Genomic DNA, 27,841 nt, shown 5'->3' with positions numbered 1-27,841 from the left:
GCTACAGACAGATTGAGTAGGATGAGGAGGATAAGTTTACCATGGTCACAGTCGCACAGGATGTAATTTATGACTTTGATAAGAGCTGTTTCGGTACTGTGAGGGTGGTGGAAACGTTATTGGAAGGGTTCCATGAAAGATAGGCATGGATTTGGGAGGTGACAGCAGTTCAAGGACTTTGGGGAGGAAAGGGAGGTAGGAGCTGGTGCAAAGATGGAGGGGATCAAGGGTTGTTTTTTTGAGGAGGGGGTGATGACAGCAGATTTGAAGGAAAGGGAGGCGGTACCTGAGGAGAGAGAGAACAGTTAATCACCTTAGCTAAAACAGAAGTCAGGCTGAGAAATTGGGCTGTCGACAGCTTTGCAGGAATAGGATCAAGGAATGGCAAACTAGGAATGGCCTCATTGCTTTGTTTGGTTTCGATTTCCAACCCCATCAGCAAAACAGCCTGACAAAACTGAGTTGCTTAATATTTCAGGTGAAAATCTTCAATTCCTATGACAGCCTTCTCTGATCTACATCGCTTCAAGAGTGATAGCCTATTCAGCAATTCAGGAGTGACGTGTTGGCACTAATCCAGTTGAGGTGATGGAAGGCTGAACTTCTTGAGTTTTTCCAAAACACTCTTCAGACCAGTGACCTTAAAGATTTAATTTTAATTTTCTTAAACCTGGAGCGAAGGGATAACAGAAGTATAACCTGCTGGGAATAATTTACCATAAATCAAAATTGCAGTTGAAAAGGTTGCACATATTGATGAGAGAATCACTAACACAACAGCATGGTTTAAGTCAGTCTGAAATAGTTTTCAAAGTTTGTGTGGCAATGTTCTCCAATACACTTTGTCTTACATTATATCCTCTGTCAATGACTGAAATATCACAGCAGCTCATCACAAAAAATTGTAAACAATTAGAAACAGAGCAAGAGAGGGAAGACCGAGCATGAGCCATACTTGTTCACAGATTGTGTGGAGCTGGCAATCGTGACATGGAAGAGTTTCTGTGCAAAAACTAGTTCAGGTGCTTCTCTCCCTTGTCTCACTCTCTGCTGATGGCATTGTTTAATGTATATTGTAAGTGACTATTAAGCATTGTTTGGGCATTCTATCCCTTTCTGTCAGTATGCTAAATGCTGCAGGAATTTTTCGTGTATAGGGTATGGTGATAGCTGCTTTTTAAAGTTGAATATTTGTATTGCTTTATCTTGAGATATGTATCAGCTTTAGCCCTGCCCCTCGGGTTACAACTGGTATAAACTGATCCATAATAATTGTGATTTTGTACTCAAAGATGACCATAAGAAATGCATCATAGCTTCATTACCAATACATTTATTATCTCTCTGTCTGCCTTTCAATAACATTATGCCTACCGATGACACAAGAAAACATTAGCCATACTTTGTGGCTGAGTTTTGTGCTCAGCAAGGTTAGGGAGGTCGGTACTGCTGAACAGGCTATTTGCTGTTTCTGTCAAACTCTAGCTTCCTCAATACTGGGGTCCAGCAATGGGAAAGACTTTTTCTATGTGTTAGATGCAGCAATTATAAACGTCCAATGTGCCATAATTTCAATCACAGAAGGCACCTCTAAATATACTATTGTAACTTTTCAATTCTCAACAAAGGAAATGCTTTTTGGTCGCTGTTTAAAGCTGCCAATTAAAAGGAAACATTTTCAGGGCTATGAGGAAAGGTCAGAGGACTGGGGTTAAGCTCTTTTAAAGAGCTGGCGCAGGAACAATGGACCAAATGGCCTCCTTCTGTGCTGTATGATTCTACTGCCCAATAATGGGCAGGGCATCGTTACCATGAATATTGCAGGCAAAGTGAAAGAAAAGAAAGAAATTGCATTCAAAAAGATTTTACATCCTCAAAACATTCCAGATGCTTCTGAAGTGTATTACATAGAATATACATCACAGCAATGGGCCATTTGGCCCTATAGTCTACGCTGGTGTTTCTATACCTCATGGGTCCCTTCCCATTCCACTTGCCTCATCTCAGCATTTCCGCATATCTTTCTATTCCCTTTCCTTCCATGCATTTGTCTCATTTCCTTTAGAAAGCAGCTATGCTATTCGCCTCAACCACTTCCTATGGCAGCAAGTTCCACATTCTAACCACTCTCTGAATAAAGAAATTTCTTCTTATTCCCTCATAGGATTTAATAGTAATTATTTGGTATATGTGGTCCGGTCTCTCATTGTTATGTAGGTCAATAAGACAGCCGATTGGGACATAAGGTGTCACAAACAACAATGAGATGAATAACTGATTAATCAGTTTGCCAAAGCATAAAACCAACAATTAGTGACTTTATACCACTGATAATAGCGACTAATATTTACTTCTGCATCAAAACATGTGGCCTTGAGTTCACAAGTCTTTAAATTTAAACACGTAGAATACGATTGACCATTCCTGTAACCTTCGTAGCAATATTGGCATCAAAACTAAACATCTATTTGTGAGTCACTTTCCCACTAATGAATAAATTACATCCACTGAAAAACAGAGTGGATTTGATGTATTGCTCATAACTCCTAATTATAATTTTGCACTAAATCATCAAAGGGAAGAGTTTGTCTGCTTCTACACGCCAACATGCATTATTATCAACACTAATAACTTTCAGACGTGCTCACGTTTCCTCAGCAAAAGCTACCTTCAGATATGAGCAATATTTCTAAGCATATAATGTAAAATGCTGCCCATAGGTGAAGCTGGAACATGAATGTACAGACATGGTAACACTTCATGTTCTGGAATTTTAAACTGAACCTCACACATCCCGTCCTGCAGGACATTTATCCGCTTCCCACCAAACGTAACAATGAAGTCACGAACCAGCAAACAGCGGAGCTGCTGCTAGTGCCAGCAGCTGCTTCATACAAACAGGATATTGAAAAGGATGACAAGACCTCAATGATCTCTTCTACATACAACATTTCTCTTTTCTTTAAATCATTTGGTGACTTTTTCATCCCTTCAGTTAAGTTCTGAAAATGGAATATATTCTGATTAAATTATAGCAACAAACACTCCCAAGACAGGTAAAGCACGGGTTATATACAGAGTAAAGCTTCCTCTTCACTGTTCCATATAACACTCCCAGGGGAGGTACGGCATTGGTTAGATTTAAAATATTAGTTCCTTCTACATTTTTCCATCAAACACTCGTAGGGCGGATACAACATGGGTTAGGTAGAGAATAAAGCTCCCTCCATACTCTCCCATCAAACAGTCCCAGGACAGGTACAGCATGGGGTTAGAAAGGAAAGCTCTCTCTACATTCTCCCATAAAATGCTCCCAAGACAGGTGCAACTGTAAAGTTTCTTCTACATTGTCCCATCAATACTTTCCCAAGTTATGTACAGCATGGTTTAGATACAGATATCTCTTTCTGCACTGATCCAATAAACACTTCATGTTTTAGTATGATACAAATTAGGTCCAGGCAAAGTTCCAGCGACAGTGTCTGTCAAATACCTTTCGGTCAGGTAGACCAAAATGAGATACAGGGATTGAGATTGACCAAAAAAATGAATTTAAGCTCCTTACAACCAAGAATGATGAGTGTAGGAGCAAATTTATTAGAGCAAAATAGGGAGATCAGAATTTCATGTCATCACTCTGCATTAAAAACCAGACTTAGAGGTGAATGACAATATTTTAGCCCACATGTATAAGTATTCAAGAATTCTGATGCTTTTGGTGGGATTTCCACTGTCACTAAGAGCAAAAGATAAAATCTGTCACAACAATCATTGCACTCCAAGGATAATCATGTGAAGTGTTTTGAGGTGTTTCAGCGACTCGATAAGACTATGCAAATGCAAGTACTTAATTGTTTAATTTGGTGTTTTAAAGCACTTGATACAAGTAGTAAAATAGTGAAGCAATATTCCAGGCATCTTGACCTTTGAGCATCATGCACAACATGCATCCACGGGCTTTGAGAAATTCGGCTTTGTCTACATTGCTCCCTGGCTCTCAGAGAATAGAAAGTGCCTGGAATACAGAGCAGGTCCATCAGCATCTGAGGACAGAGAAGACAGTTTAACCTTTGGGATGGAGACCCTTTCTCAGAGTGGCTGGAGGGCTCCGCCCAAATCAGATGATGGAGGACATTTTATGTATTTTCAGTGTTTTCTTTGTTTTTTTTTTAAATTTCAGATTTCCAGCATTCCCAGTTCTTTAAGTGGTTAGTGAGAGTACAAATAAAAGGCCATGAAAAAAGATCATTAATGCGTCTCAGCAACACTCTTCTTTCTATTCTCCTAAACTTTTCCTATCTCACCATAAAACTGTATTTTGAATGACCCGAATGTCCCTCCTACTTTGCCCCGGAGGTAGTTCCAAACGCGAGTCAGTCTTTGAGAAAATTGTTCGCTGATATTCCTCTAAGCTTACTTTTCACTAATTCAAATTGTTGCTCTCGGTCTGATTAATTTCCAACAATGCTGCAGGTTTCCCTCACCTGTGCCACATGAGAATTTATAGATCTGACCTTCTTCTCTCTTAACTGTGGAGCCCGAGCTCCTTCAATGTTTTCTCATAGCTTCACATTTCATCCACTAGTCACATTGAAGCCTTCTCTGATATTTGCAGCAGATACAATTCTTGTCCTGTAGACATGTGACTCTGCAGCTATTTTGCCACTTTTCCACACTGAGCAATGGTGGACTGGAAATGTGCTGCTAGCCACGAGAACACAGAGGGAAATTCCGGTAACAATAGGAGGGAAACCTGAAGGGTTTAAAAATGTCACCTTAACCATGAAAAAAGACTTGCGTTTACATAGCGCTTATCTTGACCACCGATGTCTCAAAGTGCTTTACAACCAAAGAAGTACTTTTTGAAGGGGAGTCACTATTGTAATGTAGGAAACGCAACAGCCAGCTTGCATTCAGCAAACCCCGCAAATAGAAATGTGATAATGAACAAAATAATTGTTTTTCGTCATGCTAATTGAGGGATAAATAGTAACCAGGGCACCAGAGATAACTCCCCTACTCTTTTTCAAAACAGTGCCACTACGTCTTTTACATCTACCCAAGCTGGCAGGTGGGACTTCAGTTTAACGTCCCATCCAAAAGACCTGTAATAGTGCAGCACTCCCTCAGTACTGCACCGGGGTGTCAGCCTTGGTTCTTGTGCTTAAGCCCTGGAATGGAACTTGAAAGCAGAACCTTGTGACTGAGAGCATGCTACCAACTGAGCCACAGCTGACACATGGATATTTTGTTCCCCTGAAAGATGTTCGTTGTAACATATCCATTAGACTTAATGGAAGAAGTCTGCAGAGTAAGCAATGAAACAGTATAACAAATAAAAAGAAACATTTCCATGTTGTGTGACAGATTGCTACAGTGCCTCAAGTGGATTATTACAACATACTGTGTTAGCTCAAATTCAACCCCAGGGACGTGATCTGAAATGCATCGGAGACCAATGTTTTTCACTTCAATTACTCAACTCACTTCATAAAGATTATCGCGGCATCTGCCTGTGAGGGAGAGTGGGTAAATGTGTCACCCAGATTGGTACTGAAACGTAAAGAGCCCAGGGAATTCCCACCATCCCTGACATGTGCTAAATGAGATTAGCTCCTGTACATATGAATAAGAACAATAATAGACAGATAAAGATTCTCTGGTCCATCCAACCACAACTGTGGTTCCTTGTGTATCACAATATATGCACTCTTCACCCTAAGCAAAACCAGGTGATCTTCTGGGAGGGGAGGTAAAACACGATAAAAACCCAGACTCATTTGGTGGAAAACACGTAGAGGTTCCTCCCTGACCCATCTAGGTGATCAAAATTAGCCCAGGATCTGGGATTATGTTCATTTAGGATACTTATAATTCTTTACATTTAGATTTTTTTTTCTCTTTGATCAGCACTATTTTCCCACCAGTGGTTTGAGGAGGTTACTACATATGTTAACATTTCAATTGGAAAATAGAGGCTACACTGTCAAGGCTCACACCTGACCCTGCAGCAAATAGACAAGAGCTGCTGGATTTGATTCCAACTCTCCACCGAGTTAATCTCAGCTCTAGCTCCTGATCAACACTCAGACCAACAGCAGTAATTTGCATTTAAATAGCACCTTTAATGTAGTAAAACATCGCAAACCTGTTCACAGGCTGATTAAAGAAAAAAAAACAGATGTACCACTCAGCAATGACCTAGGCACCGGAAACGACAATGGCACACCCAGCCCTGTCGATTTTGCAAAGTCCTTCTCACTAACATCTGGGGGCTTGTGCCAAAATTGAGAGAGCTGTCTCACAGACTAGTCAAGTAACAACCTGGCATAGTTGTACTTACCAAATCATACCTTGTAGCCAATGTCCCATACACCTTCATCATCATCCCTGGGTACGTCAAATCTCACTGGTAGGACAGGCCCACCAGAGGTGGTGGTACAGTGCTGCAGAGTTGGGAGGGAGTGAACCTAGGAGTCCACAATATTCACTTCAGAACCCATGAAGTTTCATGGTATCTGGTCAAACATGGGCAAGGGCCACTCCTACTGATTACCACCCACTGCCTCCCTCAGCTGATGAATTAGTGCTCCTCCATGTTGAACATCACTTAAGTACTAACAGTAACAAGGGCACAGAATGTACTCTGGGCAGGGGATTTCAATGTCTATCACCAACAGTCCCTCACTAGCACCACTACTGACCGAGCTGCTGAGTCTTGAAGGACAAATCTGCCAGACTGGGCCTGTAGCAGGAGGTGGGAGAACCAGCAAAAAGGAAAAGTCTACTTGACCTCATCCTCACCAATCTACCTGTCTCAGAAGCATCTGTACATGACAATGTTGGGAAGAGTGGTCACCTCATTCTTCTTATGAAGCCGAAGTTCCATCTTCACACTGAGGGCACCCGCCATTATGTTGTGTGATGTGTTGTGTTGTGTTATGTTACCTTGCAAAATGGAATAGATTTAGAACAGATCCAGCAGCTAAAATCTGGGCATCTATGAGTTTCTATGGATCAACAGCAACAGCAGAATTGTATTCAATACAATCTGTAACCTCAAGGCCCAGCATATCCCTCACTCTACCATTACTATCAGGGCAGGGAACCAACCCCGGTTCAATGAGGAGTGTGTGAGAGCATGCCAAAAGCAGCACTAGGCTTACCATAAAATGGGACGTCAACCTGGCGAAGCTACAGCACAAGACCACATACATAGTAAACAAAGAAAGCAGTTTGCTAGGTACAGAGCTAAGTGATCAGGTCAAAGCTCTGAAGGCCTGTCACATCCAGTTGCATATGGTGGTGAACGACTAATCAGAGGAGGACAAGGCTCCAAAAACATCCCCATCCTCAATGACTGGGGAGTTCAGCATGACAGTGCAAAAGATAAGGCATTACAGCATTTGTAACCAGAAATGGTGAGTGCATGATCCATCTTGGCCTCCTCCTGAGCTCCCCCGCATCACAGATACCAGTAATCAAACAATTTGATTCACTTCAAATGATATCAAGAAATGGCTGAAAACACTAGAAACTGCAAAGGCTCTTGACAAGATCCCAGCAGTGAAAGCTTGCACTCCAGAACTAGCTGCATCCCTAGCCAAGCTGTTCCAGTAGAGCTACAATATTGACATTGACCCGCCAATGTGGAAAATTGCCCAGGAACATCCTGTCCACTAAAAGCAGGACAAATCGAACTCAACCAATTACCACCCATCAGTCTACACTCGATCATGAGCAAAATTATGAAAGGTGTTGTCGACAGTGCTATCAAGTGGCACACAGCACCGAATCTCAGTTCTGGTTCTGCCAGGGCTACTTGGCTCCTGACCTCATTACAGCCTTGATCCAAACATGGACAAAAGAGCTCAAGAGCTGAGGTGAGAGTGACTGCCCTTGGCATCAAGGTAGCATTTGACCAAGTGTGGCAAAAAGGGGCCCTAAGGAAATTAAAGTCAGTGGGAATCATGGGAAAACTCTCCATTAGTTGGGGTCATACCTAGCACAAAGGAAGATGGTTGTGGTTGTTGAAGGCCAATTATCCTAGCCCCAGGATATTGCTGCAGGAGTTTCTCAAGGTAGTGTCTGCTTCATCAACAGGACCGGTGCAACCACTAGGCAAACCACGTGGTCACTTAGGGCGGCAAAATTTGGCCGGGCGGGGGAGAATAACTGAACTGAAAATACATAGAGCTTTAACATGATATGAGCAACTTCCTATGAGTGCCCAAAGTTTCGATAGATGAATCCAAACCTCTGGAATTTTCTGAAGCAATTCTTTTCCAGTCCCACAGAGGCTCGTTAAACGTCCAATGACAGCAACCCTATCCCCTCTGTGCTCTCTAATACACCAATCAAAACCTCCCTTTCCCCTCTGTACTTGCTTATCTATCAATCACAGCCTTCACTTCCCCTTCGTGCTCACTGATCCACAAATCAGAACCTCCCTTTCCCCTCCGTGCTCGCTGATCCACCAATCAGAACCTCCCTCTCCCCTTCATGCTCGCTGATCCACCAATCAGAACTTCCCTTTCCCCTTCATGCTCGCTGATCCACCAATCAGAACCTCCCTTTCCCCTCCGTGCTCACTGATCCACCAATCAGAACTTCCCTTTCCCCTTCATGCTTGCTGATCCACCAAAGACAGCTTTCCCTTTCCCCGCTCCACACACACCCAGGTGCTCGCTGATCCTCCGCATGCTCACTGACTATCAGTAATAGCTTTCCCGTTCCTTGCCCCCTCCCACACCTACTCTCTGATCTTCCAATCACAGTTCCTCCCCTTTCCCATCCTCTGCCGCCACTTGTGCCAGTTACCTAAGAGTTCTGCACTTTCAACCAATCAGAAAGCTCCTGGGTGATCTCGTGGTGATGCAGGTTTTGAGGTCTCATGAGAGGTGTGGGAGTGCACGAATTGAGTTAACAGAACAGTGGGAGGCTGAGACCGGAGCGAGAGCAGGCCATGCATAACAACCACACATGAGTTTGACAACTTTTAGCAGTTGTGTGAGAGTGGAACTGACAGAGAACAATAGCATCATTTTACTGTGTTAATTTTCTAAAGTTAATTGTGGGGGAAGGGGGCACAAGGCTGAAGGTTCACCTAAGGCATCTAATACTCTTGCACTGGCCCTGTCCATCAATGACCTTTCCTCTGTCATAAGGTGGAGATGTTCACTGCTGATAGCACAATGTTGAATACCATTCTCAACTCTCCAGATACTGAAGCAGCCCATAGCCACATGCAGCAAAACCTGGACAACATTCAGTCTAGGGCTGATGAGTGGCAAACAACATTAGTGCCACACAAGTGTTGAGCAATGACCATCTCCAACAAGAGAGAATCTCCCCATTACATTCAACAGCATTACCATCATTGAATCCCCCACCATCAGCATGTAGGGGGTTATCATTGACCAGAAAATTAACTGCTCATGCCGTATAAATCTGTGGCCACAAGAGCAGGTCAGAGGCTGGGAATACTGTGGTGAGTAACTCCTGATTCCCCAAAGCCTGACCACCATCTACAGATCACAAGTCAGGAGCGTGATGGAATACTCTCCACTTGTCTGGATGAGTGCGGCTCCAATGCTCAAGAAACTCAACACTATCCAGAACAAAGGAGCCCATTTGATCATCGCTCCATGCACCAACTTAAAGATTCATTCCCTCCCCTGCCGGCGCATACCAGCAGTGTGTGCCGTATACAAGACACATTGCAATAACTTGCCAAGGCTTCTTCAACGGCACCTTCCTCTCCACAACCACCACCACCAAGAAGAGCAAGCACAGCAGATGCATGGGAACACCACCATGTGCAAGTTCCCCTTCAAGACACTCACCATCCTGACTTGGGACTATATCGCTGTTCCTTCACTGGCGCTGGGTCAAAATCCTAAAACTCCATCAGGAACAGCACTATTGGGTGGACCTGCGCCATAAGGGCTGCAATGGCTCAAGAAGGTGGCTCACCACCACCTCCTTTAGGTCAATTAGTAATGGGCAACAAATGCTGGCCTTGCCAAGTTCCCTGAATGAATAAACAAAACAGGTACATTATTGAACAAAATTTGACACTGAGCCAGATATTAGGATATGTGGCCAAAAGCTTGGTCAAACTGATAGGTTTTAAGGAGCTTCTTAAAGGAGGAAAGAGAGAGATAGAGAAGCAGAGAGGTTTAAGGAGGAAATCTTAGAGTTTGCAGACTATGCAGCTGAAGGCCTCCAATGGTGGAGTGACTAAAATTGCCATTGTGCAAAATCCAATTTTAAATGACTTTGAAATAAATGATGCACCAGCACAATTTAATACCATACCCACTGGCTGCATTATACTAATAATATGCTAATGTTATTTTTCCTGTAGCTCCCTCAATGAGTTGATTGATAAGGTTGCGGGATTGAGCTATACACACCAGGAGAGTCACAGTTCAGGGGTCAAAACTGAGGTAGCTGACCTCAGGCTGGGAGGCAGATGAAGAAAAGAAGCCAGCCCGGGTTACAAACCTGAGAGCTATTCAGTGATCCCTGCTGGAGAAAGAATGTGGATGAGGACAAGTTGGATGAGGACTATCTAGACTCGCACATAAAAGGAGAAAAAGGAATTATATTTTGTAAATAACAGCCAAGCATGTTGTTCAACTCGCAGAATGTTGAAAGTTAGACATGGCAAGCAGATATACTCCATAAACAAGAATTTAGCACATTTACATTTACAGTGATATCTATGGCTCATTTGGTAGCACTTCGACCTCTGAATCAGATGGCTGTGGGTTCAATCCCACTTCAGTGACTTCAGCACAAGTAGGCTGGCACTGCAAAGGTAGTACTGAACTGTTAGAGGTGCTGTCTTCCTGATGAGATAGTAAAGTCAACTCTGTCTATTCTCTTGGGTAGATGCAAAAGATCCTGTGGCACTTCTTCCAGGAGGAGCAGAGCATTATTTATGTATGTATTCTCAAAGGGTTGTACTGAGGGCACAATTTAACACCTTGAAGGCTCATGAAGATCACACTGGGAGTTTCCTATTTGCGAATATAGTAGTCTGGAATTGCTGGCTATAATTCAGGGTGGCAACCCAGAGAAAGGCAGTATTTTTTGAAAAGGAAATCTATTCTTTAAATCCAACTTTTTCCTTTCAATCAGAAAAATGGCATCTTCTATATAAGGTGCGAAGTGTCAGTGGAAGTACTTCATTGCTATGACACACACACATTACCAACATGTCACTGAGTGACATACTGACAGATTGAATGAAGATAGCAGTTTGGAGGACTCAGTAGGTGCAATTTTATTATCAGAAGGACTACAACCACTGCCAAATTAAATTCACACAGATGTTAGATTACAATTTTCTTTGAACGAGCTCTTTCTCATCTGAGCTACATGTAGTACAACACTTTCTTTTCACGATGCATTGAAAGGATGGACTCATGCTTCAAGGATTCAAGGGAAACTGTAAGGTAACTCAAAGGATGTTCAACAGGCTCTATCAATGTAAGATACAAAAACAACATCAATTGGAAAATAACTCTGTGCTCCTGCAATTCCGGCGTAATGTGAAACTCCCATTTTCTTTGCTCCACCATTGGAAGCTGTGCCTTCAGCTGCCTTGGCCCAAAGCTCTGGAACTCACTCCTTTGGCCTCTCCCACTCTCTGCTCCTTTAAGATGCTCCTTAAAAACTACTTCTTTGAGCCAGCTTTTGGGACAGCTTCCTGATGCAGTCCCGCTGCCAAGGAGGTTTCCCAGCAGCACGATTGGGTGTAGAGCGGCTGCCTGCCAAAGAGAAGAAGACAGCCAATTTAACCAAACAACAATTCACTTTGGGTGGATTCCAATGGGCTACCGGCATTTTGAAGTTGTTAGAGCAGCTCCACGCTGCGCGGAGAGCCCACCAGCTTCATGGAGGTGGCCTCCCTGCTTCATCTGAGGAACCATCAGCTCTGGAAGCTCCATGGCCCAAAGAGGAGGCCATGGGCAGGGAAAGCCACCACCAGGCCCCAACCGGCCATCCAGAAGGGCTTGCCTTCCTGGCCCCTCTGATCTTCAATTTAAAACTTAGCTTTTCAAGGGCACCTCCATGTTGAGGTGCCTTCTTGATCCCCGACATGCTTCAGCAGTGCCCACCTGTCCTGGTGGGTCTATTGAGGTTCTAGAGCTGCTGGCCCTCTGATTGTGCCAACAATGTCCATAACCTGCCTGCATTCCTTAATTGGACGGCGAGCCGGGAGATGGCCAATTAGGGGCCTGGCCTCTGGGAAAATAGCTAAGCTTGTCCCGCTGCCAGTAATTGTAGGCTCAAGCCCCCATTTCATCTCACGTTGAGATCCTGAAGCCCGTGGTAAAACTCTGCCCATTATTTCTAAGGTTTATGATTTTACATGTAGCTTAGTAAGAGAGAACGTCCATGAAAAAGTACTGGGAGATGATGTTAGCAACAAGTAACAGACAGAAAGCTCTCCCTGAAGCTGCCGTGCAAGAAAGTGAAAGGAAACCAGTATCTCTAAAGCTGTGAATATCTTCAGTAATCCAGACCGCAAAAAATTAATCACTTTCCTCCTTAATATTGTCAAGAAAAAGCTCTTTTAATCGAGCTACTTTATCCTCCATTAACAACCCCTGAGTATATTACACTGACCTGTGACACACCTACCTTAACTTGGCTGTTTACTGGTTACAAGTTAAAGAGGACCAAGGGTAGCACTGATACGTTTATTTGGTGAAACAAAAATCAGTAATGTCCTCCCTGCACCTACAGTTTGTTACAAATTCTCTAAGACTGCTGATACAATGGGTTCCTTACTTGCTCCAAAGAACTGGACATCTTTCAGATGTGACTTTAAACCGACGCTCCATCTGCCTTCTCAGGTGGATGTAAAAGGTTCCATGGAATTATTTGGAGAAGAGCAGCAGAGTTCTCGCCGGTTTTGGCCTTCAAACAACAATGATACAACAGATGATCAAGTCATTTATCATATTGCTATTTGTGGGAGCTTGCTGTGGACAAATTGGCTTCTGCTATTCCTATATTTCAACAGTGTTGACACAACGAAAACTATTTAATTGGCTGTAAAGTTCTTCAGGACATCCTGAAGTCATGAGAGGTGCTTTATAAATGCGAGTCTTTCTTTTTCTCTTTCTGTCTGCCTGTCTTGTTTTCTTCCTTTATTTCACTAAAGCTCTTCACAATGATATATGGCTGTGAAAGCTGGACTATCAAGAAAAACCATGAGGCTTGAATAAGAGCATTTGAAATGAAAGTACTCAGGCAGATATTACGTGTGTCATGGACAGCCCAGTGGACAAACAAGTGGGTGCTCGAGAAAGCTGGTGTTAAGGGGAACTTGTTTGAGGCAGTGATACCAAGGAAGCTCATATATTTTGGACATGTGATGCAAACAAGAGGCGAATGTCTGAAAAAAGAGTAATACAAGGTAAAACACCTGGAAAACGTGCACAAGGAAGACCCTAGATGGCATAGGCCAATGATATCAGAAGGTGGACTCAACTCTCTATGGGTCAGGCAGTGAGGGCAGGGGAGAATAGGAATCAGTGGAGAAAGATTGTTCATAGTGCAATCAACCCTTGGAACGAGGAAGGATGAAAGACAAGACTTCACAGTAAATTTGATCACACCCTTAATTTTTACAGCTTATAAGGAATAGATTGTGAAGCATTTGAAAGCAGGTTAAAAAAAATCTAAAGGCATGAAAATGAAACCTGTGGGATCCCCAAATTAGAAAACTCCAGCTAGCATTTTTTGTCTCTCTAGTTGAAAAGGAATATTAAAATCTCTTTGTGCCTGGCGGATAGCTGACTCTTCTTCATGTATTGCCAGATAACATGACTGGAGTGAAATTCTCCATGAACTATACCTGAGTGAGGTGTGTCAGACCTTTGCAAGTTTTCATGCGTGAATGTCAAAAGAAGGATACAACTGAGGCTTTTCCTAAATGGATAAACTCTCAGACCAAATTGGTTCAAAAAGCAATCAATGTCGGCAATTTTCAAAATGAATTACCTTAGTTCCTCTCAGTGCAGGAGAGCATGCACTTTCAGCTTTTAGAACATTGAGTCCTTTGATACCGATCTGCAGAAATATGGCTCTGGATTCGAATGCTGCACCAGTACTCAAAGACTTGGTAATATATCAGACAGACACTTATAAAATCCATCTTACAGTACAGGGGGTAAGATTACTATCATTCAGCTTATGGTAATGTTAAAGTCATTTGATGTTATTTAAGATCCTTCTTGCTATCAAGCATCTCGATCTCCTCCTCAAACAGGATAACACTGATACACAGTTGATAATCGGGTTCGTGTATTTTCCTCTACCTTTGATATAATGTTTTCTTAATGTCTCAATTATTAAATAGAGAACTCAGAGGAGGTAGTACACTGCCCTTACTTAAAACGCAGCTGAAAGGCCCCAATCTCTGCTGGGTAGGAAAGTCCTAATTGAATCAAAAAGCTCTGGGGCTGAGTCCCACATCAGAGACTTGAGCATAAAATCCAGGCTGGCAGTAAGATCCCATGACACTATTCAAAGAAAAGAGTTTTCCCCTATGTCGCGGTCAATATTTTTCCCTCAATGTCAATTGTTGAATGTCAACTGTAGCTCTACCATTGGTACACTTGCCTCAGAGGCAGAAGGCTGTGGGGACAGGTCCCGCTCCAGGACTTGAGTGAAACAATCAATGCTGCCATTCTAGTGCCGCACTAGTGGAATGCTGTACTGTCGGAGGTGTGCCTTTTGGATGAAATAGGCCCTTTCAGGTGGACATAAAAGATCCCACAACACTATTTCGAAGAAGAATATGAGGGTTCTCCCCAGTGTCCTGACCAATATTTATCCCTTAATCAACATCACAAAAACAAATTATCTGGTTGCAATCAAATTGCTGTTTGAGGGGACTTGCTCTGTGTAAATTTTGTGCTGCTTTTTCTCCATTGCAACAGTAACTGGACTTTAAAAGTACTTAAATGGCTGCAAAGCACTTTGAGATCTCTGGTGGTCATGAAAGGTGCAATATAAATATATGTATTTCATTTTTCAACCAAAATCACTTAACACAAATTATCTGGACATTTATCTCATTGCTATCTGTGGGAATTTGCTATATGCAAATTGGCTGCCATATTTCTTAAATTACAACAGTGAGTACACTTCAACAGTATTTTATTGGCTGCAAAGCACTTTGGAACATTGAGAAAGGTGCTATATAAATGCAAGCCTTTCATTTTGCTCACTCACTTCGAAGCAAGAAAAAAAAAGTGAATTTATAATGCTCTGGTGAGAATATTTTGAGCATGGATCCCAAAGCCAGGAGCTGGTAGCTAGCAGTTACAAAATCTAGAGAAGGCATTGTATCATTTTTATTTAGCCCTAGTGTCCAGAAGGGGCATAAACCTTGGCAACTGACCAAATAAGAACCTCTTCAGCAAGTCAGCAGTCAACTTGCACCTAAATACATTTGTTCTGAGCATACAAATCATGTTGTTCTGCATCAGTGCATTATGCATTTGGTTAATTTGATTTATTATAATAGATTCAGGTGTTGTATGTCTATTGATCTTCCTAAATACCAGTAATATGAACTTTATCATGCGTCAATGCTTGAATAGGTCCAACAACAGTGAACATTTCCATCTCTCCAGGCCCCTTAAAATGCAGACCTTGAACAGATAGGATATTCATGGTGTGCAGAATCTCCTCAGAGAGATTTTATTAGATGAAAGTAAGTCTGGTGTAAAAGATTTCCTTGCAAATACTGTTGTGCCATTATTCTAGTCATACATGCTTGCAGACTTTTTTGAGCTAATACTCTTAGTTTTCTGAGTGGCTGATCAGGGCTATAGGATCCTACGGGGAATGCTATTAACAAGTAAGATCAGTCAAGCATTTTTAGGATGTAGACTACTTCTAATTATGAATGGAGATACATTATCAGCATTGAAATGCATCATACTGAAACAGCCACATTATAACAGGCCTTTGCCTGCACACGGAATGGAGCACGATACCAGCATTTCTCCCCATCACCCTGGAGGTTTTACAGATGGATAAGCCTCAGATATTGAGTATCTATTTTACAGTGTGTGTCTGGGAGGGGGAGAAAGTATTGTTAGATAAGACTGTGCAGTTGAATTTTTAAATGTTGATGAAGTAACGCATTGGGAAGCAGTGCTTCCAAACATGAAGAGTAAAAATTGCCTTTAGGAACTTGGGCAGATTTCCAAGGATATGTCTCCGCCTCCCCAATGGGTCTAGGCCATCCAAACAACGTGCCTCCCACAACTCTTTGTATTTTAATGCTGATATATGAAGTTTGCAGGCTTAACTAGGAGTGAATTATAAAACTGAAAGTTGCACAAACAGACTTGGAGAGTATTGCTGATAAGAAATTATGTGGCTTTCATTCTGATCTGGCCCCTGGTGAATCTCCAGTGTAAGTGCTGGAAGGTTGGTGAGATGCCTGGGGTATTGGAGCCAGAAAATGGACCAGAACTCAATCAAAGTAAGCTACGAAATTCTGGTTGAAGGTCCTCGGAGAGTTCTTTCACCGGCATTCGCCATACCATGGTGTGTGTGTGTGTGTGTGTGTGTGTGTGGGGGGGGGGGGGAGTTCATAGAACGACAGCACAGAAGGAGACCATTCATCACATCGTGCCTATTCTGGCTCTTTGAAAGAGCTGTTCCCTGCCCTCTCCCCATCTTTTTTTAATATTTGTCCTATTCCCTTCTGACTATTCCACCACCCTTTGAGGCAGTGCATTCCAGATCATTGCAACTCTCACCTACCTCCCAAACCGGTTCTTTTATGAATTATCTTAAATCTTAATCCTCCGGTTACCATTGTACTGGCAATAGAAATAATTATTTCCCTAACCACTCTATCAAAACCCTTCATAATATTCAACACCTCTATCAAATCTCCCCTTAACTGTTCAAAGGAGGAAATGCCCAGCTTTTCCAGTCTCTCTACATAACTGAAGATCCCGGCCCATCAGCTAAATCTTCTCTGCACCTTCTGCAAGAATGTGACGTCCTTTCTAAGTGTGCTGACCAGAATTGGACACAATACTCCAGCTGATCCCTAACCAGGGATTTGACTTATCACTTTTTAATTTTTGTTCCAGAGTTACCAGGCTTTCCTGAAAATTTCTCCCAATCCATCTCCAACAATGCCTGCACTTACTGAAAGACAAATAAAGGCCCAAGCCACTGAAGGGAGCAGACAATTAATGCCAAAGTGGGAGATGCAAAGTCAGGCTGCTTTGTGTCAGGGAGACCTCCAGTGCATGGTAACTTACTGACTTTCCAAGTCTTCATCAAGCACTACTGAGACACTAATACAGCCTCTAGCAGCCTACCTTAAATATGTCAATGAACCAATGAAAGCAATTTGTGACAAGGGTCAACAGCAGGCACTATACATGACCAAATTGACTGTCAGCCCCACCTCAAGCTGGGGGGAGGGGAGGTAATCAGGCCTAATGAAATTTTGAGCTTTATGCCATCTGAGGATTGTAAATGAAGGGTTGAGTAATGATTGACTACAGTTGACAGGTTTTAGAATCAATTAATGGGATAAAAAAACATATTTCAGAAATTCCACAGTATGAATTTGCCATCCACTCGCTCGCCCCAACAAATATTTTGGGGTGACATTGAATGGGGAGATTCCAGCTTTGGTCACAGGAACAAGATCCTCTTAAAGATTACCAATTACCCAATTAAATTGAGGTAATATAAACTGGTATGGGTTCCATGGCACAAATGGCATCCTTTTATGCCTTGATGACTCTATGGCCTGAATTTTTGGATGGTGGGGTTTCTCTTCCCACCTTGTGAAGAGTTGGTGGGGTCTGAGTGCCCCACAGCCATTTCACGCTCGAATGAGCATCAAGTGGCTGCAGGAGTGATTTCCGCCCCTCACTCGGGATGAAGTCCTGCCTTAGAGAACTGCCAGCCAATCTGATTGGCCGGCAGATCTCCAGTCCCTGAAGCAACAGAGCTGCAGTGGACAGAAGAAGAAATGCAGGAGGACACCTGAGACTCAATCCGGGCACTGGAGGCCTAGGTAAGCTCAAAGGGTCCCAGGACTGGCAGTGTAGAGAAGGCCTGGGGCGTTGCGAAGGGGGCGATCGGGATCTCAGGGGAGAGGCCGAGGGGAATGGAGGGATGTCTGGAGGTCACCTGAAGGTGGGGGGGGGGGGGGCACCTAACTTCAGAAGGGTGCTTCTGATGGAGGCAACCCCCCCACCGCCCCTGCCTGAGATGCAACTCTGTTAATTTTTGGCCTTCCCCCCCAAAGCAAGTTCAATCCTGCCCCCAGCCTAAAAAATTGAAATAGCCCTTAAATGGCCAATAACTGGCTACTTAAGGGCCTCAACTGGGGCAAGGGTGGGCTTCCCGTCCAAGGCCTTGCCCACCCCAGCGTAAAATTGCTGTGTGGTCAGGGCGGACGGGAACCTGGAGGGAATCCTGTCCTTCCAATTTCACACTCCTCCCTCCTGCCTAAAAACCTGGCGGGGGAGCTTAAAATTCTGGCCGAAGATTACAACCTGTAGGACATTCAGCTTATGGTCATGAGCTGTGCAAATCAGAAACAGCAGAATTATCATGTATCATTATTTCTACAGACTAGGATGTTTTTTATATCATGTTTTGCTGCAGTGCATTTAAGAAGATCACTGTTGGTATCCATGTCACTTGTGGAGATCACAGGATATTGGGGTTTAAGAATGGTAACAGCCCCCATACAGAAACCAAGCATTTTCTTCTGAAAATGCAGTCGAGTTACAGTTCTGGAGCAATGCAACCTATCCATGCTATGCTTGACCTCAGAGTGCTAGATGCAGTAGAACAAATTCCATTGTATACCTCACAAATCTTGTTCTCTAAGATGGTTTACATATCACACAAGGTACTTCCCTTTGTATCTTGATATAAACTTGATGGCCTATTCTTTTTATGCACCAAGCTTCTTTATCTGTGCTTTTGCTTGCTTCCAGCTTCCTGATGCCCAACCTGATCCAAGTCTTTCTCACCCGCTCAGGCCTCATTTACTATAATGGACCCAGTTATGGTCTCTCCCATATAGTGGCGATATGGAGACTCTCAAAAGGATGCAGGGTAGATTCACTCCCAGTATGAAGCACCTTAGTCGTTCAAATAGACTTGTGTCTCTATACTTCAAAGAAGCATAGACTCTGGGGAATGTAATCAAGGTTTCTGTAGCAATGAAAAGACTAGAATGCATTTATGTGGAGCAGCTATTTCAACTGAATAGGTTAGGGAGGACCAGTGGATCACACTTAGAAGTTCAGTGAGAACAGAGCTAGGTTGGATGTTTGGGAGGTCCTTCTTTTCCCAGAGAATAGTGGGACTATGTACCAGGCTGCCAGAGGGCTAAACACTAAACACTAAACACTGATTCACTCAATCATCTTCAAGTGAGGGTTGGACTGCTTCTGGCTTGGGCAGAGATCACCTTGTACAAGAGGTAGTGACATAAAATATATATTCGGGTCTACATGCTCTCCTGCACTGGGATCAATTATCTAATGGAGCTGGAGAGGAACTTTCTAGTTTTATTTCCCAGAATTGGCCAATGTTTTTGATTTGGTTTGTCATCTCCCCCAGGAAATGACATGTCTTTTGTTGTGATGCATCAGGCATTGAGCCTGTATAGGACAGGACAAACGGGTGCCCAGATAGCCTCTTCCGGTCCGGTATTTCCATACATGTTTTTACATTCAGTCTTTCTCTGCTTGTTCTTTCCCTCCATTCCCGTCCCACATATAAATACTGGTCCCAATCTCTTCCATGTCCTCTGCTTAAACTCAGTTCCTTTCTTTTTCCTTTGTCCCTGACTTTTAACCTTTCACATTCCTGCTATTGGCAGTCATTCCTATTGATGGCCCTTTGGTTTCTGTTCCTTCTCATAGCTTTGTGTGGATCTAATATTGCCCTTGTATTATGTTAAGTATGTAGCAATAACTTTGCTCCAACAGGCAGCAGAATTATCAGTAGTTAACTCTCTCAGGTAAGCAGTGCACTTCACAGGGAAAAAACGGTGACTGCAGACATGTCCCTCGAGTAGCGACTGAATTGCAACATAAGCTTTTACCTCTGTATTAATGAAGGTCTGCAAATCTCACTGTGTCATTAAGGTACGTTTTGCATTTCCTCCAAATCTCCTCTCCTGAAGGCCCCAAGATTATTTAGATTACCTATCCATGAGCACCAGCAGTCCTCTCATATCTTGCTCAATTGTTCATTTTTCACAAATGAATCAAAACAGCCAGACAGTGAGTCATGGCAGGCTATTTAACCACAGATGGCACGAATCCTGTTCTCATCCAACATCCATGCACCCCATTTCCAGTGTGAGATGACTGCATTTCAAGAGGTGCCCTTTGGTTGTCAAGTGATTTGGGGTGTGCATTGCTGGGAATGATTTTTGGCCTGTCAAGGCCAAGTGGTTTGGATCTGGTATGCACTGCCTGAGAGTGTGGTGCAGGTAGGTTGAATTGTGGCTTTCAAAAGGGAATTGGATAATTATCGGAAGCAGGACTATGGTAAAAAGGTGGGGAGTGGGACTAACTGATTTGCTCTCGCAGAGAGCTGTCATGGACACAACAGGCTGAATGGTCTCCTTGGGGCTGGAACCATTCTATGATTCTATGAACTACCATCCTTAGCTGAGATCAGTTAACTCAGCAAAGATGACGTACAGAGCACCTTAGCACATCACACAGCTCTTTGTGCATTATTGAGCACAGGGGTGACAAGTGAAGCAGAATTGATGTGAGGATACGAGTTTGGAGGAGCACAAGTTTACAGATGGTGCAAGGTGGTAGGCCAATCTGGAGATCACTGGGATAGTCGAGCTTAGAGATAACAAAAAAAGTGATGAGGGTTTCAGCAGAAGAAGGGCTGAAGCAGGGATGAAGACAAACAATACTCCAGAAAAGAAAGTATGCAGGCTTGATAATGGAGGGGGTTATGGGGTCAGAAATTCAGCTCAGGGTCAAATAGGACACCAAGGTGGTGATCAGTGTGGCTCAGCCTGAGTCAGTGGCTAGGGAGTAGAGTTTGTGCACAGAAGCTATATATGCTAGCAGATCGCCCACTGCACTCTTCACAGTGTGCCAGGGTGTGTATTGCTTTGTGCTACATCATTTACGGTGCTTGGGAAATAATTTTTTTTACCAGGGAATTAACAGCTTCTATACATATCTTGGAGATCGGGGTTCCTGAGGTTAAGTATTCAACAGCACCAACTACCTCAGAGACCAAGCTTGAATGAGTTAGAGGTAAGTAAAATGATAAGTAAGTTTAATAGCGACAAAGAAGAATAATGAAAATAGTATGGTAGAAAAAAAACATGAGCAAATGGGAGTATGAAATATATGGCAAATACATACTATATGCTAGACTTAGAGGGACAAACAGACTCACATAGTGAAAGAAATTAAGAGTAACAGTTGGTGTTCCATACTCTACACATTGTAAACTTAATAAATGGAGGAAAATAAGAATAAAGAATTTTTTAAAAACTTCAGGATAATTTTTATACTGCAGGGAATTAAACGCAATTATTAAGGTTATTGGTGATGAGGTGAAGTTATGACAGAAGCAATCATTGCTGCACACACAGTGACTCTCATTGTACGTCCATTCGCGACAGGCGCAGGAGTCACATATTAAACAATTATTCTCCATGGACATTGTATAAATGCCATTGTATCACATGGTTAAGAGAATCCTGGGTGAAAACTCTGCATTGGAGTTTGTTAATGGGCAAACCAGGGAATTAGTGCAGCAATACTCCCTAAAGATCATTAGCAGCTGCTACTCAACAATCAGCATTTCTGTCCCCTGCCTCTCATTCATACTGCTTCTACATTGTAAAGACCTTTGTTAGTACAAGAGGGTCTCGCACTGCTAGCAATGAGCCCAAGATTTTCTAAAGCTGGCCCCAGTTGAAGCTAACCTGGCCATGTTACTTTGGGCTTACTGGTATTCACATTGGAACAGGAGTCGACCATTCAGCCTCTAGAGCCTGCTTTGCCTTCTTTTGCGTTATTTTGGCTGAAGAAATTTCAAACATATTTGGAGGCTTGGGGAAGACTATGTAATGGCTGAATCATCTGATTAGCATACGAACATACAAAATAGGAGCAGAAGTAGGCCATTCGGCTCCTCAAGCCTGCTCCACCAATCAATGAGATCATGGCTGATCTGTTTGCGTTTTGAGTTCTACATTCCCATCTACACCCGATAACCGTTTATTCCCTTGCCTAACAAGAATCTATCCACCTTTGCCTTAAAAATGTTCAGTGACCCCGCTTCCACTGCCTCTTGAGGCAGAGAGTTCCAAAGTCACACAATCCTCTAAGCAAAAAAATTTCTCCTCATCTTTGTCCTATAAAGGTAACCCCTAAGCATATACTGAATAGGGAGCTGGAGAAATACAGCAGTGGACTATTCAAATAATGAGTGCCGCTAAAGCACAAAGCCATGGTGCCCATCCCTTTCATTGTTCTGGGTTCCTCTTTATTAAAATATTGTCAGCAATCTTGGCACTGGGGCTTTGAAGTTTGCTGTAGTAAGTGCACCTCTGAAGGGAGCACCTCATCAATTGGCCCACGCTTGCCACTGAAACTGTTGGGCTTTTGGATTTACATACCAAATGCAAGCTAATTTTGTACACGCGGCCAGTAGAGTGTAAAAAATTATAACCAAAACGCAGAGCTTGAAGATAATTGGTTAAGGAAACTGCGAGGGAATGACGAGATTTTTTTTTACACAGAGAGTTGCTATAATCTGGAATACACAGCCTGCAGGTGAAAACAGTAACTTTCAAATGAAAAATGTAACTTTCAAAGATGATTTGGATGTAACCTTGATAAGGAAACATTTTCAGGGCTTCGGGGAAAGAGCAGTGGAGTGGGACTGAATGGCTTTTTCAAGGGGCCCACACTGGTATGATGGGCCAAGTGGTCTCCCGTGCTGTGCAGTTCTGTATTCAGGCAAGTTTAGTTGCTAATCGTCATCAACAGGAGTTCTTCCAAAGTCCAATGGGTTATGGACTTTCCAGTGTCACATTAGACTAATGAGAAGGTGCCAGATTGAATTTTCAGCCTGCACTAATAGTACATTATCAATTTTTAACACAGAAGGAGGTGATACGGCCTATCAGGTCTGTGCTGACCTTTTCCTTTCACAAACGTAAACAAATCCCACAATCATCATTCTCTCCTGAAACAGTAATTAGGGTGCTGCAATTGGCTTCTCCAATCTGAGCTGGGGAGAGGTGGGGAGGGAATTGGCATCAGTTGGAGTTCACCATCAAGTGACCTCTACTGGCAAGTGTGTGGATGTCAGGACCAGCTTCACTGTGATGCTTCCATATTTAAGTAGCTTGCCAGCACTATCTAGCTTCCCACCTGTCTGAGGTGGTGCAAGAATGCTAGTGCCTGTGGAACCATAACCCCACCAGTGAAACCAGAATGAGGAAGCGCAAAATTAGTAGCCCCGGCAGCAATTTTGCACAGCAAGATCCCACGAAGACAAATGGGATGAATGACCAGTTAATCTGCTTTTTTCCTTCTGATGATGACAATGCTAGCCAGTGAACCACTCCCTGCCCTTGTTTAGTGTGTCTGTGCTTTAATGATCACCTAAACCACTGGAAGTACCAGACAGGCTTTGGTTTAGCTTCTCATCCAAAAGAAAGCACTCCCTCCCCCTCCATACTATACTGGGAATATCAGCCTAGATTCTCTACTCAAGCCCTGGAGAAAGGCTTGAACCAACAATATAAAGGCAACGTACTGTAGTCTAGACAATCCAGAAATGTTAATAATTCAAATTTGGTTTTCACTGTAGAAAAGGGCCAGAGCGGGTTTTGGTTCAGATTGATTTATGCTTCCATTTCCATTCAGAGGATGCAATTTATACTTGACCTTAGAGTGGCCTGGATTTGGACTGCATTCAATCAGCTGGAACTGTTTTCTATTCAATGCCATACATCTTGGTGTTTGGCGTTTTTGTTACAGGATTGTAAAAGGTGGATATTAATATAGTGAGGGACACACAGAGAGATCTTTGATATAGTGCCTTTGCTGGAGTATTGAATTCAATAGTAAAGGAACAAGTAGGCACTAATTCACACTGGGATCTGGCCCCATAGGTATTGACAACCTGTCACACTGCTTTATCTCAAGGTCATTTTGAATAATGAGTGTCAACAGGCCATTCAGCTACGTGGGGCATCACAGTCATGTCTAATCTCTTCGAGTAAGTGGGGGTGGAGGGGGATATCACATCAAGAAAAATTGCAGCATCGTCATCACTGAGATCTGCGAACTCAGCACAAATCAGGGGTTCAAACAAGAACCCTCCTGGTCTATACAGTTTGCAAACACACCATTGGCTATAGATTCAGTCCCTCAGCCACAGAGACACATACCTTGTTTTCTGATCCGCCATGGCATCACCCCTCCCTATCTCTGAAGCCTCCTCCAGCTTGACAACTCTGAGTTCTCTGTGCTCTTCTAATTCTGTCCTCCTGAGCATCCTTGATTTTCTTCACTTCAACACTGGTGGCTGTGCTTTCAGTTGCCGAGGACCCACGCTCTGGAATTCCCTTTGTAAACCTCTCTGCCTCTCTAACTCTCTTCCCTCCTTTAAGACGCTCCTTAAAACTTACCTGTTTGACCAAGATTTCGGTTAGCTGTTCTAATATCTTCTTATGCGTTTTGATGTCAAATTTTGTCAGATAGCACTCCTGCTGAAGTGCAGTGGAAAATTTTACTGCTTTAAAAGTACAAAATCAATGCACATTCTTGTTGTTGGTAAGGCACTATAGGGCAGTTCAGTGACAAAATGTTAATTTGGAAATTATTGAGGATTTCTTGTCATTCCAAAGGGGTGAGTGGGATTTGAGCTGAAGCACTTCTTAAGACCATAGCCAAATTTAATTGCTGAGCAAACCAAATTTCACAGGGAAACTTGGCTTATGGGACATACTCTTTTTTTTTGTATTCTGGAAATGAGAAGAAAACGTACGGATCTCAGCAGCAATGAGCCCAGCAACACTTTTGGGATTTTAAAAATTAAAAGTAAAAATTTTATTAACAAGAAGAAAAGAAAACTTCAGGACACAGGATTACAGTTACACAGTTAAAATTAGTCTTTCAAAACATTCCCCCAAAAGTCTCCCTACTTAGTCAGACCCACAAGTAAACACTTTCCAGGTAACATTCCCTTACAGATGTTTAACTAGAAAGACCCAGTAATATTACCCAAGGCAAACTGCTGTAGCTTTAATAAAGGCATACCACACAACCTCCTAAACTCTTCCACTCTACTGTGGAAACCCAAGACTTCAGAACAAGGCTGCTTTTTGCAGCCCAAGACTTTTTTGGCTTGACTGAATGGCTGATTTGAACTGCATCTGCCTCCAGCCTAGAGCTGTTTCCAGGAGATCTTCCTCACATAGCCAACAGCCAACAACCAACAGCCTACAGTACTTCTAAAATACCTTTTTCCCCCTTTCGTCCCAGGTTCCATTGTTCTCATACCTCTTTGAAATTCAAGTCCTTCCAAACATGAAAGCTTTCATGTTTCTATTTTGTCTCTGCTTTCGGGTCAATAAAATGTAATATACCCTCTTTTGTTTACCCATGGAACTCCTATAAGATACAAAAATGTTTCTTTTTACCTTTGACTCCCTTTTGATATTCAAACTAACTCTCAACTGATCTAAAAAGGCAAATGTTAGATCCAACCTATTTACTTGTACCTCAAACCCCCATAATATCTTATTACAAATGCACAAACCTAATGCCTCTACCCTTTCATGCTTTACATCCCAGACAACTGTCTCTAGTAACCTTTCCCCAGCTTAATCAAATAATTTACACACATACACACACACAGACACACAGCCTTCTCCACAGGATAACACAATATTGCCCAAAAATATATTTTAAAAAACATCCATTCACACACACTATAGTGGCCAACTCTCAACAGAAGGTGTCATGGCAGACTTCAAGTTTCTAAAGTCAGCCACGTGAAGGGGACAGCAATATTTAGACATGCAGCTGCCATTCTGCAGGTTCAATTGATGCATTCAAGAAAGAATGCCATTACTTTCAGGAAAAGAAGAATGTGCAGGGTAGCAGGGAGAAGGCAGGAGAATGGCATTAGGTGCATTGCTCATTTGGAGAACAGGTGCAGACAAGATGGGCCGAATGGCCCCCTTCTGCGCTGTAAAATTCTGTGATTCCCCATTGCTCCACATTCCAGCACTTACTAGCTAAGAAAGAAAGAGAAAGGACTTTCGTGACTTCTAGATTTCCCAAAGCATTTTACTGCCAATGAAGTATTTCAGAATAGTCGACACTTTTGTAATGAAAAGACCATGGCAGCCATTTTGCACACAGCAAGGTCTGATTTTGGACCTGGGAGAAGGTGGAAGGCCTATTTAGATTTGACGTGACCTGACAATTCTGATTAACTTCTTCCTCAGCATGGAACATTTCAGAAAAGGAAAGCAAAAGTGCCACACTGAACTGATTCAAAACGAGCTGGTTACAGAGCCGCTGGAACTGCTTGTGTAATGAATCAGAAATTGAGTACCATGGTATCTGATTAACCTTCTCACTGATGAAAAGCCACATGCACATTTAAACAATATGTTCCCTCAGCAACGTTAAACGATACTTGGGTAGATGCCGGTAACTTAATGTCATTGATTTAGATGGGACAAAGACCGGGGGCAAACTATTTTATTGGTACTACTGAGTTCATTGCCCCTGCGCGTTCCTGTCTCATTCTTTCAATACGTCAAATGCACTTTCCTCTTTTCCTACAAGCTCACTGAACTGAACTCAAGACTCATCACATTATGTCACATACTAACTCATTCCTTGCAGAACTTCAAAACTGCAGATTTCCTCAGCACCCTCAGACTCACCTTCCCCTTATAATCTCGAGGCTTTTTGAAATCCGAGCTTCACATTCATTACCTCATTTCTACTTTCTAATTTACCTTGGTGATTTCTCAGTCTTGGTGATGTCCTGGGTGTGGGTCTTATTCCTCAAATCATATTTTGAAAAGAAATTTATTGCATTACATATAAAAAAAAATCCACCAGGTCAGCCCTCAGCCTTCTCATTTCTGGAGAACAGAACTCCTGCCTGTGCAATCTCTCCTGATTGTTATAATTTCTCAGTTCTGACATTATCTTTGTGAGTCTCCTTTGCACCGTCTCCTCTGCATCTACACATGAAGCTCTTAAGTAGCCAAAATGCATGAGACCTATATGTGAGCTTTGGCTGTACAATGTGTGTCAGTAAGAAAAGGTCTTCATTTTATAGCAATTCATTGCCCCATGCAATTTGAATTCAATGCTACCTGAACACAGTTAAGCAAGAAATGGGAGACCATTTTCAACAGTCACACATTGCTAGTGCATTACAACTGCTGCAGCATAGTTAGGGTGTACATTTTCAATTTATTGCATGCAGTCCATGAATTCAGTGGGACTTCATCCATTGGAAATTTTGTAGAGGCTCGCATTAATTTTACGAGATCCGTTCAAGGGATCTACCTGACCTCGAAAACTACAAATGATGCATAACTCTTGTGTATTGTACAGCTCTGGAATAGCTATAGGATATTACAGCCTTAGGATTACTGTAAATTGTTACAGCCCTAGCACAACTGTAGGTTATTATTGCTCTAATACAACTGTAGGTTATTACAGCCCTAGTAAAAGTGCAGGTTATTAAAGCTCTAGTATAGATG

The 27,841-nt window shown here is 42.7% G+C and overlaps 1 protein-coding gene and 1 long non-coding RNA gene across 2 annotated transcripts in view; both read right to left on the bottom strand.

Moving 5' to 3' along the window:
- The window catches only part of LOC144686417 (receptor tyrosine-protein kinase erbB-4-like), a 974,945-nt gene that overhangs the window by 824,881 nt on the left and 122,223 nt on the right, over window positions 1-27,841 (bottom strand). The window lies entirely within an intron of this gene.
- Window positions 11,143-27,841, bottom strand: part of LOC144686418 (uncharacterized) — a 33,250-nt gene continuing 16,551 nt past the window's right edge. Inside the window, exon 3 of the long non-coding RNA XR_013577926.1 lies at window positions 11,143-11,780. This is a non-coding gene — a long non-coding RNA (uncharacterized LOC144686418). The remainder of the gene's footprint in view (window positions 11,781-27,841) is intronic.

This window comes from Cetorhinus maximus, chromosome 11 (assembly GCF_964194155.1).
Source record: "Cetorhinus maximus chromosome 11, sCetMax3.hap1.1, whole genome shotgun sequence".
NCBI lineage: Eukaryota > Metazoa > Chordata > Chondrichthyes > Lamniformes > Cetorhinidae > Cetorhinus > Cetorhinus maximus.
Note: the sequence above shows the minus strand (reverse complement) of the source record. Positions and strands in the feature narration are given on the sequence as shown.